The following is a 12,545-nucleotide window of genomic DNA, read 5'->3' as shown; positions in this document are numbered from 1 at the left end:
AGTCAGTTAAGCATCTGCCTTCGGCTCGGATCATGATCCCAGGGTCCTGGCATTGAGTCCCACATTGGGCTCTCTGTTGGGCAGGGAGTCTGCTTCTTCCTCTCCCTCTGTCCCTTCTTGTCCTTGTCCCTGCTTGGGCTCTCTCTCACTCTCTCAAATAAATAAAGAAAATCTTAAATTAAAAACAAATGCAAAGGTAAGTCACTAAATGAGAGAAAATATTTCCAAAAGATATATATTATAAAGAACTCGCATCAAGGGTGTATCCTAGATACACCCACCACTTAGTAGAAAACAACCTGATTTTCAAAGAACGGTTAGGATTTGAACAGTCACGTGAATGACACACAAACACCTTTAAAGATGCTCAACAACATCAGGACGCCTGGGTGGCTCAGTTGGTTCAGCGGCTGCCTTCAGCTCAGGTCATGATCCCAGGGTCCTGGGATGGAGTCCCACATCGCGCTCCTTGCTTGGCAGGGAGCCTGCTTCTCCCTCTGCCTCTGCCTGCCTCTCTGTCTGCCTGTGCTCGCTTGCACTCTCTCCCTCTGTCTCTGGCAAATAAATAAATAAAATCTTAAAAAAAAAAAAAGATACTCAACAACATTAGCCATTGTAGAAATACACATTTCACTATGGGCTGCACTGCACACCCACTAGCATAACAATAAGGAAACTGACAATATGAGTTTGGGCAAGGATATGGAGCACCTGGGACTCCCAGACTTCGCAGGCAAGAATGCAAAATGGTACAGCCTCTCTAGAAAAGAATTTGTCAGTTGCATATAAACACAGACTTATATGACCCAATAATCTTACTTCGAAGTATTTATCCAAGAGAAACAAAAATATATGTTCACACAAAGACTTGAACCCGAATGTTCATAGTTCATAGGAATGGAATATGGGGAGAGGTCAAAGGGAACATTTATTTGCATTAACTCCAACGTCCTAGTGTTTACGAGAATTTGGGGGGGGCACTAATTATACAATTAAAACTAAATTTAAAAAGTCACAGTAGCTAGTGTTTCGCTTTTTTCTGTCACCTAGTGGATCTGTCTGCCCCACAAGCAGGTGGACTCCTTGAGGGCAGGGGTGGTCCGGGTCTTCTGTGAGAGCCCCTCTGGCCCACCACGCAGGTCCCAGATACAGAGCCTGGGAGGCTTCTCCAATCGCTCCCGTCTGGTGCCCTCTGGTGGTAATACTGAGCAACCATGGCCTCTTTTGACGCTGGCCAGGCTAGAATCTCATGGTGGTCTAGACATGCCTGTAGCTGAGGCGGGGGTCTGGAACTGGTGAATGGGTCTCAGGCACCAGCTATTTTTGGATATTTGACGCTTATCTCCCTTCTGAGGTGGGCTAGGGGCAGAGGGTACTAGAGCAAGGACAGAGAGAGCCCTCTCCCTGCCTGAGTTTTAGCCCCTTTTCCCTGTTCCCTGACTCTGCCCTTCCCTTAGGGGCAGAAACAATTGCGCCAGGAGCTTGGGTCCTGGAGCTTCAGAATGGAGCCCTATAGACAGCATCCTCAGCCCTCTGAGAGGGGACTTCACCTAACAGGAGCTCTGCAGGGACTCTGGCTGCCCAGAGCCGTTGGCAGCTCTCACGCAGGGCCATGACCCAACTCTGCATGGGGCCAGAGTCGGGACTCAGCCTGCGTGCGACGTTTGGAGTCTGCGTTAGACGGAGGGTAAGGCTCAGATCAGGGGTCAAGGTCAGAGCTGAGTTTGGGGGCTGGGTCAGGTCTCCATTTCTGGTCAGGTCAGGAAGAAAACCAGGGCTGAGAATTCTTGGGGGACCACTAATAATGATGTTTATGTTCTTTGGGCTCTGAATGGTAAATCCATTTCTGTTAGAGGGCTTTTAGGTCACTCTCACAATCCCAAAGTGATTTTTCTGCCAAATAGAAATTATGAGCCCGCAGGAGCACCTAGTAAGTAGGGGGCAGGGCGGAGTGGGGCAGGGTGAGGTGTGGACCGGCAGGGGTGCAGGAGGAGCTCTGGCCTTCAGCCAGGCAACATGAGAACAATGTGACACTTTGTTTTCCTCCAACCAAAGAAGGTGCTTTGATTTGTGCATGGATAACTCATTTCTTTGTAAACTTTAAACTTCACCACAGACTTTGCCCTCCTTCTCCTCAGACAGGCTCTCTCTAGCCAGGCCTGATGAGAGGGGTTGCCTGGGGAGGATACCGAGCCCAGCTATCCTTGGCACACACTCAGCATGGATAATTGTCCTTGTTTTGTAGAAGGGGAAACTGAGGTGTCCGAGGTTGCCCTGGAAGATGTTCTCTGAGCTGGGACTGGGATTTAGGTCTCCCAGTGTCCATGCCCCAAGTTGAGTATTATACATCACCATAAGATTCTTTTTTTTTTTTTTTAAGATTTTATTTATTTATTTGACAGACAGAGATCACAAGTAGGCAGAGCAGCAGGTAGGGAGTGGGGGAGTCCCCGCCTAGCAGAAAGCCTGATGCAGGGCTCGATCCCAGGACCCTGAGATTATGACCTGAGCCGAAGGCAGAGGCTTAACCCACTGAACCACCCAGGCACCCCTCACCATAAGATTCAAATTTTCAGTGACTTATTTGGGAGTTGAAGAGGTCATGACGCACATGAAGGTGCTTGGAGCAGGGCCCCCGATCCCTGTGAGAATATCCTAGAGAAGAGTGTCCATCCAGTGCTCTCCCCGGTGACAGGGCAGAGCTGGACTGCCCCCCCTGCACATACACATACATTGCCTCGCACCCACTCCCCGGACTTCCCGGACAAGGCAAAACACCACCTCCAGGCAGAGGAAGGACCTCCTCACAGGCGGGGACACTGAGGCCCAAAGAGGGCAGGAGGCCTATCCAGGGCCAAACAGCCAGTCAGAAGCAAACTGGGGTGCTCCCACGTGGCCATCCACGTTCTCCTCCCAGAGCAAGGGGAGAGGGGACAGTGCCTGTGAAATATGGTTCTGGATGTGACAGAGAAAAAGTCGGGATGCCAGAGCTGGGGACTGAGGAGGGGTGAGTAGGAAGGGCTGCAGGGTTGTGGATCAGAGGCTGGCCCTTGGGAATCTGAGCTGCACAGAGTTCCGCTTGGCTGCACTGTGGCCAGGGGGTCAGGAGGAGGCAAGAGTGGCTGGGAGAAACCGACGGTGGCAAGTTCCCCACAATAAATGAATTCCTGCCACACGCAAAAGCAGGGATGAGCCTCAGAAGCAAAGATGGAGGGAACATCCCAGAAAATTTTCTACAACATGCTACCATTGAAAGCTCAAAAAGAGAAGCTTTATTTATTTAAGATTCCATTCATTTATTATTTATAATTGACAAAAAGGGAAGAGACACACAGAGAGAGGGAATACAAGCAGGGGGAGTGGGAAGGAGTGCCAAGGAGGGAACCCGATGTGGGGCTTCATCCCAGGACCCTGGGATCATGACCTGATCCAAAGGCAAATGTTTAACAACTGAGCCACCCAGGTGACCCCCCCTCCCCGCAAAAAAAGTCATATATGCCATTCTAGTTCCGGGGTTAGTGACAGGCTCATCGGTATCTACTATATTATTAAACTTTATAAATTACCCCTATAATAATTACTATTTCCCTAGAGCTTACTATGAGCAGATCCTTTAATAAAGCATCTCATGTATGTGAGCTCAGTTAAAGCTCACAATAGATCTATGGGGTGCATCCCCTTTTTACAGATGAGGAAATAGGCCCCAGCAATTTGGAAACCCCGGATTCCAACCCAGACCATCTGACTTCAAAGCCCATGGTCTAAACCACTCCACCAAGCGGTATATGCATTGCGTAACTATGCTGGTTTTTTCTGCAATTAAAAGTTTAATGTGTCCTGGGAGAGGTAGGAAAGGAGGCTGCTACTGGGCTCCGGGTAGATGTCCCTACCTGCTGTCCCCTTCTCCAGTTAAAACCCCTCCCCTCACTGCCACCTCCCCACCTCTCTCCTCCCCCCTTCCCTCCCCTCCTATTCAACCATCCCCCCGCCTCTTCTCAGGCACCTAGTCCTGATGATCCTGGGCTTTCAACTGCACAACTGGGTGACCTGGGGTGCCAATGAATGTGACCTGCTCACAGCAGGGCCGTGCCTGGAAGACATGCGGAGGAAGCAGCTCTGGTCCCCAGCTCCTCGGGCCTCCTTCAGAGTTGCCACCCGTGGGCTGGTACAGGAGGTGCTGATGCTCTCGTGATCCGAGCGAGGCCTGCCCTTGTGGTACGAGAGGGTGGAGAAGGCAAGGAGGGCCCAGATGTTCCCCAAGGCCTTCTTCTGGCCTCTCTGCAACTTGGTCTTCACCGTTCCCACCCAGACCAGCTTGGCCCCACCCAGACCCCTTATTTATAAACCATATGTCCCTGTGTCCTTGTCTGCCCCTGTTTGTCTAAGGCTTCAGCTGCTTCCCCTGATAACCCAAGGACCAGAGGTCCTGGGGAACTGGGAGGAGCCCAGGGCAAGAGGAGTTCAGGGATGCTCAGCTGGGCCCCTCCCTCTGCTCAGGAGATTTCGGGGGCCCCCATGGACATTCCAGGGCTTGACACCTAGAACTTGTTCAAAAACTGGTAGCTGTCCCCATTTTAAAATTTAATTTCCATTGTGGCCCCCCAAGAACAATTCCGGACTGCTTGACCAAACCCCTTAACGTCAACTTGGGAAATTTAGGCCCAGAATGGGAAGGTCACTTGTCCACACTCACACAGCAAGGCAGTTTGATGTTTCCTCTACCTCACCACCCTGGCTTGCCACCCAGACAGTACAGAGAAAGAGGAAAGAACGGGGCCTGGAGTGTGGCTCTGAATCCTGGCTCTGCCCTTTTCTAGCTGTGCAACATTGAACTGGCTGCCTAACCTCTCTGATTCAGTTTCTTCATCTATAAAATATAAGTGTTGTCTGTTTTGTTCAGTAGTACCCAGAATAATGCTTTGCACCTAGTAGGAACTCAGGAAATATTCCTCAAGGGAACGAACAAGCAAATCCATACCTCTCTGCTCATTGATGAGTATCGAGCAAATCAAGGTACATGAAGTTAGCATACAGTACCAAACACACAACAGCACATTACAAATGGAGTTCCCTTTGCCTTTCACTGATCGCTCTGAGGGCTCCAGCCTCCCTTCTGACCCCAGCCCAGGATCCTGATCTCTGAAGCCTAGATCCACCCTGAAATTCGCAGGAACCAAGAGCCCCAGCCTGGGGAGTCTGCTCAGCACCCCAGGTCAGCCTCCTCTCCAGCAGCCCCTCCAGTCCATTCTCCCCAATCCTCTGCCTGCGCTGGGGTCCCTCTGCTTGCTGCCTGGGGGAAGGACTGCCTCTGGCTGCCCCCGGGAGATCCAGCCTGCAAGTCCTCATCCCCCGGATACCCCATTCCTCTCCTCTCCTTTGTTCAGGGAGTGTTTTCCTCCCTCCTGTACCCAGTGGATGTCCACAGGTGGGCAAGCTGAGGGGGCTGGGATCTGAGCGGGGAGCCGGGCAGCTATGCCTTGGGCAACTCTGGGGGCCTCCGCAGAGTCCCTTAGGACTGCCCCACAGGGACAGGGAAAGACTGAAATAAGAAATGGCCTCAGTGAAAGGCAACAAGAGATGAGGGGGACAGCGGGCTCAGAACAGCAGGAAGAGCTCTACCCCCGCTAAGAAGGCACCCAGGAGACTTAGGGAAGCTTCCTCTCTGGCCTCCATTTTCCCAGCTCTTTAATGGGGATGAGGGTGTAGGTGTGGAGGTTTGGGTCAACTCCCTATCACCCTTGGCCGTTCTCTGGCTTCCTAGCATCATCACAGCTGGTGTTTCCACCAGGAGAAGTTCCAGGGTGTGTGGAATGAGGGCTAGGTCTGTGAGAGCTGCCCCAGGCCTCCTCCCTCCTCCAGGCAGGGCACTGGGACTGCATCCTGGCTAGTGTAAGCAGGCCATGGAGGACTGGGACTCGTGGCCTCAGAGACCTCCTGCAGTGACACCCCCCCTGCCACCGCCCTGGGCCTTCCTCTCAGTGCTGTGCTATGGGAATGCATAGGGAGAGGGGAGCCCAGGGTCCGACAGCACCAGGCAAATAGGCAGTGGGTACAGGAGGTTTCCCATATTCAGCACCTTCCAGAGGCAGACAGACCCAATCCTGGCCAGCTGCAGGGGATGTTGAGTTTCCCCAAGCACCCTGGAGCTTCTGAGGACAGGCCCAAGGCCTCTGTCCCTAGGGGTGTCCCCACAATGGAGTTAAGCAGGCGCAGAGCCCAGGTGGCATTAGGGCAAGTCCGCAGGGATACAAGCTGGGTTATGAATAAGACCCCAACGCCAACACATGGGGAGAGGCTTCTAGGTACAAGGCTTTCAAGGCTTTTGAGCAAAATCCTAGACCTGGGAGGGCTTTTCAGAACTCTCAAATGCAATCCCTATGGTATGGGTGGGGAAACAGAGGTACAGAGAGGGGAAGAGTCTCATCGGAGGTGCTGCTGCCCTGCTCTGGCTGGGAGGCAGCCCCAGGTTTGCTGAGCCCACGCTGACGGCCCTACACGGGCCTGTTTCTGGAGGCTTTGGATGAGACCTGGCTCAGCGGAGCTCACCTCCAGCCTGTGCCACCTCTGCCCACAGCTCCAGGAGCTTGGCCTGGCAACAAGCACCAGATGGTTCCAGCACAATGCAAGGCCAGTCAATGATTTATGGAGACTCCTTTCCTGGAAGCCTTCTCCGGCTGTACCCAGGCACCTGCCCCTGGCTCTCACACAAGCTGCCCACAAGGCAGGCGGGGATTAATCAGTGATGGGCCTGAGGAAGACTCACTCTGACGAGGAAGGTCCTCCCCAGCCATCCCCCAGACAGTACACAGCGTACTCCCAGCTCCCACTTCTCTCCCTCTCTTGCTTTTTTTGTGACTCTCAACCTTCGTGATCTGTCTCTCTTGATAACTAACTGGCTATCTCTCTCTTTCACCTCCTCCCACTCCCTCCTTGTGTTACGTTCGTGTACATAGGCATGTGCACACTCTTATCTGCCTCTTATTCCTCCCCACGACCCCAGCACCCTTGCCTTGAACTCAGAATTTCTGTCTCCTCCTTCGTCCCTCATACCTGCCCTCAGGAGAGGTTTTGGTAAACTAAGTCAGCCTGAAGATTTAAATCGGAGAAGCTGAAAGCCGGAGGGCCCTCGGGAAAAAATGCCCCGGCTAACAGTTATGTTCTGTAGAAAACCAGTCTTCCAAAACAATAATACCAGTTACTTCCAAAATAGAGCTCTGTGAACAAATTAGTTTGGTGAACACTAGCTTAGATAAGTGAATTTTTTTTATTAAAATTTTTTTTTTAAGATTTTATTTATTTATTTGACAGAGAAATCACAAGTAGATGGAGAGGCAGGCAGAGAGAGAGAGGGAAGCAGGCTTCCTGCTGAGCAGAGAGCCCGATGCGGGCCTCGATCCCAGGACCCCGAGATCATGACCTGAGCCGAAGGCAGCGGCTCAACCCACTGAGCCACCCAGGCGCCCGATAAGTGAATTTTTAATTGCAAGACTTGTCAGTGCCTCTACTGTAATTACTCTGATGAGTTCCCCAGAGGGTGATATGATTTCCAAACTTAACCTCATTACCTGTGAAAACCAGTCAACAGCTCCAGGGCTGGGGTTTTCTGCAAGGACCGTAAGGAGCAGGTGACTCACCTAAGTTCAGGTCATCGACCCAAGCCATTCACTCAAGGCCTTGGCCAGGCACACGAGTGGATTTCACAGTCGAAATCCCTATGGCCACGAAATTCTGTTTCAAATCTAACTTTCTAGGATTTTTTTATTTTCCCTTTCCAGAACATCTCAGGAGCAGCCTGAGGAGACTTCACACTTAGGGAGCAGGAGGGAAATGGGCAGGGAGCCTTCGGAATTTTCTAGAACTAGAGCTCTGGACCCCATGGAGGCATTCAGAGACTTGGTGTCTCTAGGCCCCGCATTCCTGGAGGCAGATGCAGCTGCCCCTCCCAGCCCGGGAGGTCATGGCCAGCGGCGGAAATTCTTGGAGTTCGTCTCGGATGGAAGGTGCTAGCAGCCCATGCGTCACGATCCAGGTGCACCAGCGACTCTCGGAACTTCACGAACAGTTGAACAGAGTCATTCTCTCCCTAGAGCCAGGAATCTTCTCTCAGGCTGTGGAGTAGAGACACCTCCTCGGGTCTGCAGAGAAGCCAATGGGAGAGAGGCGTGAAGGAAGGCAGGAAGCAAAAAGGCCCAAGTATCCAGGGCACCAGGAAATGCCTGCGTGTCCATGTCTTTGCTGAGACCCAGAAATGAAGGGGACTATCAAAGGCGAGCAGCAGTGGAAAGCCACAAATGCGTATCCCAGAGTGGCAGGTGCCTGTGTGACAGCTGGCCCATGCAGGGTGGCTGGCTGACACTAAGAAGCCCTGCGCCCTGTGACGACAGGAGAGGCTCACTCCTGAGCCCGTGGGCCACCAACCCTGCTCCACCCTCACCGCACCTTCTCCAATGTGGAACTCCCCTCCCAGTGCCTGGCTCCCCCAGGAATGCTGGCTGAAAAAGAACGAGGTGTGAAAATAGAGGGGGCAAGCATTGTTGTCAAATGTCTCATTTATTATGCATTTCTCACTGGGAAAAAAAAAAACACCCAAAACACCCCACCACAGTACCTCCTGTGTCATCTGTCCAAGCAACCAAGCAGACCTCATCTTGGGGAGTGAGAAGAAAGGGGCCCAGCCTCCTCCAGTCTCCCAGGAACTTGCTTTTCCCAGCAGGCTGTTTGGAAGCCACTGCCCGGAATCCAGCAGGTGCCCGGGCCCTCCTCTTGTTCAAACACTCAAGCCCAATTTAAGGGAGGTTTCCTTGGAGCTCAAACAAGAAACAAAAAGTTGTGAGTTGTACCTCCACAATCCAGAAGACGCTGTGGCAGCTCAGACCCTACTGATTCCTACTTTACAGGCTTTGCCTCACCATCCTCCCCTGACAAGCACACCCAAGTGATACTCAAAATACATTAATACCTTGCCTGACGCCATCTTCCTCAGCTGGCACTTTTAATCTTGGGTGATTAAAATTAAGTTTCTTGGTATTATAGGTTTTGTGTGTTGGGGTTTTCCATTTGAGTTCCTTAAAGACGTAAGTTACTTATATCTACTTATATTGCATTATATGAAAAACATAAGCTAAGTTTAAAAACAAAGCATGTGTTAAATGAAGTACCAGGGACCCTTGACCACTTTTATTTATTTATTTTTTTAAGAGATTATATTTATTTATTTATTTGTCAGAGAGAGAGAGAGAGCGAGCACAGGCAGGCAGAGTGGCAGCAGAGGCAGAGGGAGAAGCAGGCTCCCTGCTGAGCAAGGAGCCCGATATGGGACTCGATCCCAGGATGCTGGGATCATGACTTGAGCCGAAGGCAGCTGCTTAACCAACTGAGCCACCCAGGCGTCCCCCCTTGACCACTTTTAGAATGTTCAAGATTGCTATGAATGGTAGGGCTCCTATCCTTGAGAACTTTTCATCTTTATGGATTCTTTGGGTTTGCTTCTTTTCTCCTGGGGCGGTGGGGGGGGACTCATTTATTGAATTCTTTGAGAGTCTCTCTCTCTCTCTCCCCTCCATTCCTCCCTCCATCCCTTTCATTTTTCTCCCCAAAGACAATCTTTTTCTCCTTCCAAATTATAGATTTATTTGCTTACTCAGTAACTTACAGAAAAATGTGTGCTGGTTCCTCCTTCATGAGCACAAGCCAGGCCAGTCTCTTCGAGCTAATATTCTACAGGGCAGGCTGGCTTTAGGCAAACCAAGGATAGCAGCTGGCAGTGACATCTCTTAGTAGCCAGGTGACTGTGGGCAGAAGACATGCCTCCAGCCTTTGACTGTGTTCCTGAGATGGATCGGGGGCTAGGCTGCAAGCGCTGGGAGAGGGCTGTGTCCTTACACAAAGCCAGGCATGCCTCTCCTGTGAGTGAGAATTATTGCGAAGGTTCTCGGGGCAGATCAGAGGTTGACTCCAAATATAGTAGTATTAAGGACTGAGTTCTCTCTCTCATACACACACACACACACACACACAAATAAAACTTTCCAACTTAGACCTTGGACCTATATATATATGTGAATTGCATGTTTTCTCTCCCAACTAGAGGTGATATGCAGGGTATATTACAGCAAAGTGCTGTGATCCACCAGAATTCCCCAGGTCCTAGGTGCTGAGTAGGATCCTTGAGGCCCCCTGCTGATGAGAGGCTTAACCTTTTAAGTGCTGGGTAGTGGAGGGGTCCACAGGAGACTAGAGATAAGAGAAGGACCAGGGTAGCCAGGGAAGCCAGCCGTGGGGAGGGGTTCTTGAGGAACTCAGAACAGATTAAAGTATTTTCATATTTAAGAAGTACCGAGGCACTACTGCCCCTATAGCTGAAGATCAGCTGTGTCCTCATCTCATTCCCCATCAACACACTGGGGAGAACAGAAAAATGAGCAGAATCCTATATGCGTAGAGTGTAATTTTAGTGGACTGAAATAGAGTCGCCTGAGCAGAACGAGCTCATTAGCATTTTGGGGGACAGTTCACCAGTAGCTCTCCGCACACCAGGACCCAAGGTGTTGGTGGGGCAAGCTGTCACTTGAGGGCTGGGGACGATGGCCCCATAGGCAAAAGCCTCACCTGCATCATCTCCAGCCTTTCCTACTTCCAGAACTGCCCTCTTTTCAGCACTGAGGGAAGGACAGTAAACATCACTGCCTGTGGGTCCCCTAAGAATGGCCCCACCCTGGCCCCCAGCTCAGAGCAAATTCCATTCATCGTCTTCATTGTATTCTAAACCTAAAGAAAACAAGGCATCATGCCCAGCAGCTTGTCCATAAAACATTAATCACTATCACCCCTCCTTGAGAGGCTACTGACCAGTGAAGGTGTGACCTCCAGGAGAGATGGAAAAATCCTAATGGGTCAACACGTGGCTGGGCCACCTCAAGGACAGGGGCCCCTGTTCCTCCAGTGCTTTTCCAGACCAGTTCCTGGCTTTGGATCTTGGAATTCTGACGACTGGCCTTGAAACCCCCAAAGAGAGAGAACCCTCCCTGCATTTATCAGTTCTCCCAAAAGGCACCGTGGTCCTTGGGGCCAAGTGGCAAATGACTGCCTTGAGACAGCCACATCCTTTCATTTGGGCCTTCTTTGAGACCATGTGAGTTTTTGAGATGGATACTGACATTGGGATCACAACCAGAGTTACAGGCCACCAGCCCCACTGAGGCTTCGCGGCACGTGTGTCCGACCAGTTGCTCCTGACCCCAATTCAGGGTAGCTTCAGAGATCCATTCTTCTCCCCTGGACAACTCAGCACCCCTCCAGGGTCTGAGAAGAGGAATCCCCTTGATCCTGGAGGGGAAAGGGAACTATCAAAAGGGAACAATGGGTCTACAAGGATCCCAGATTCCTGCATATTTGGAAACCCAGCACGGACTGACCCAGTCATATATATGTGTGTGTGGCGTAAAGGCAACCTCAGGTTGATCTGAGCATTCATCACAGGCCTCTGGAAGACGTTCCTCTGAAGGCCTTTGGAAAAATCCTGCAGTCTGGGCCAGGGATCCTTGGTCTCAGAACCAGTGCGGTGAGTGTGGAACCACAACGTTTTGCTCTTGTGAGTTTAATGAAGGGACAAATATTCTAGGATTCAATGACCGCTAGATTGCATCCTGCTTCCTCCAGGACCAAGTGCAGACGGCACAGCCTTCCAGGCCCACTGAGCCACCTCCATGTGCAATCTGCTAGACCACGGGGGAGTCCCAGCAGGCTGCCAGCACTTCATGTGGGTGCTCACTTGAATGCTTGGCAGCTGGCAAAGTCTGAGTCATGGAATCTTCCAGGAAATATACTCTCTCCGTTAAAGTTAGATGAAGAAAATAGACAAGGGCTCTGGTTGCTCTCCCAGCCTTGCTCTAGCTTCAGTTTTTCCTGCAAAATTTCTCTCTGCTGGGCTGGACAAAATGCCGGCAGAGCAGATGGGGGCTGACCTTTGGGAGTTGGGGTGTCTGAAGTTCTGAACCTGTGGGCCAGAAGATGAGAGGACACCTGGGGCAGCCTCACCCTGAAGTCTTTGCCCCCAGGCCTGGAAGGGCATCTGAAGCTTCTTCGTTGGGCATTATTTTCCCTCAGAGAGCAGCATTGCCCTTCCCCTTCGCATATAGTCTTGTGGAAGGGGGCAAACTCTGGATAAGCAAGTTTAGCAGACAGTTCCCTCCAGAGAAAGGGGCAGTCAGGCTTAGAGGGCTCCAGGGAAGCTGGGGTGTGGCCAATGCCAGGGGAGATGCCAGGGGTCTGGTGGTGATGAAGTGTCAGAAGCAGACACCAAGTCTAGGTGGTGGCCCCAGAGTGAGCTGCACTCCTCTCAGTGCTGGAGTTCCTTCAGCCTGCCATTGTCCTTCCTGCTTCTGCCTCTCAACACCCTCCAGGCAGAGGAAGACAGGCTGGCTGGCTGGCCTAGAACCAAACTTCATGGAGTTCTTGACAAAACAGACCAGCACCTCATGGTGGGAGGAGCCTAATCTTTGAAGCCAGGCAAAGAAGGTTCAAATCCCAATTTTGCCACCAAACTG

The sequence above is a fragment of the Neovison vison genome, chromosome 4, assembly GCF_020171115.1.
Source record: "Neovison vison isolate M4711 chromosome 4, ASM_NN_V1, whole genome shotgun sequence".
NCBI lineage: Eukaryota > Metazoa > Chordata > Mammalia > Carnivora > Mustelidae > Neogale > Neogale vison.
The sequence above is the reverse complement of the archived record's forward strand: the minus strand, read 5'-3'. Positions refer to the sequence as shown.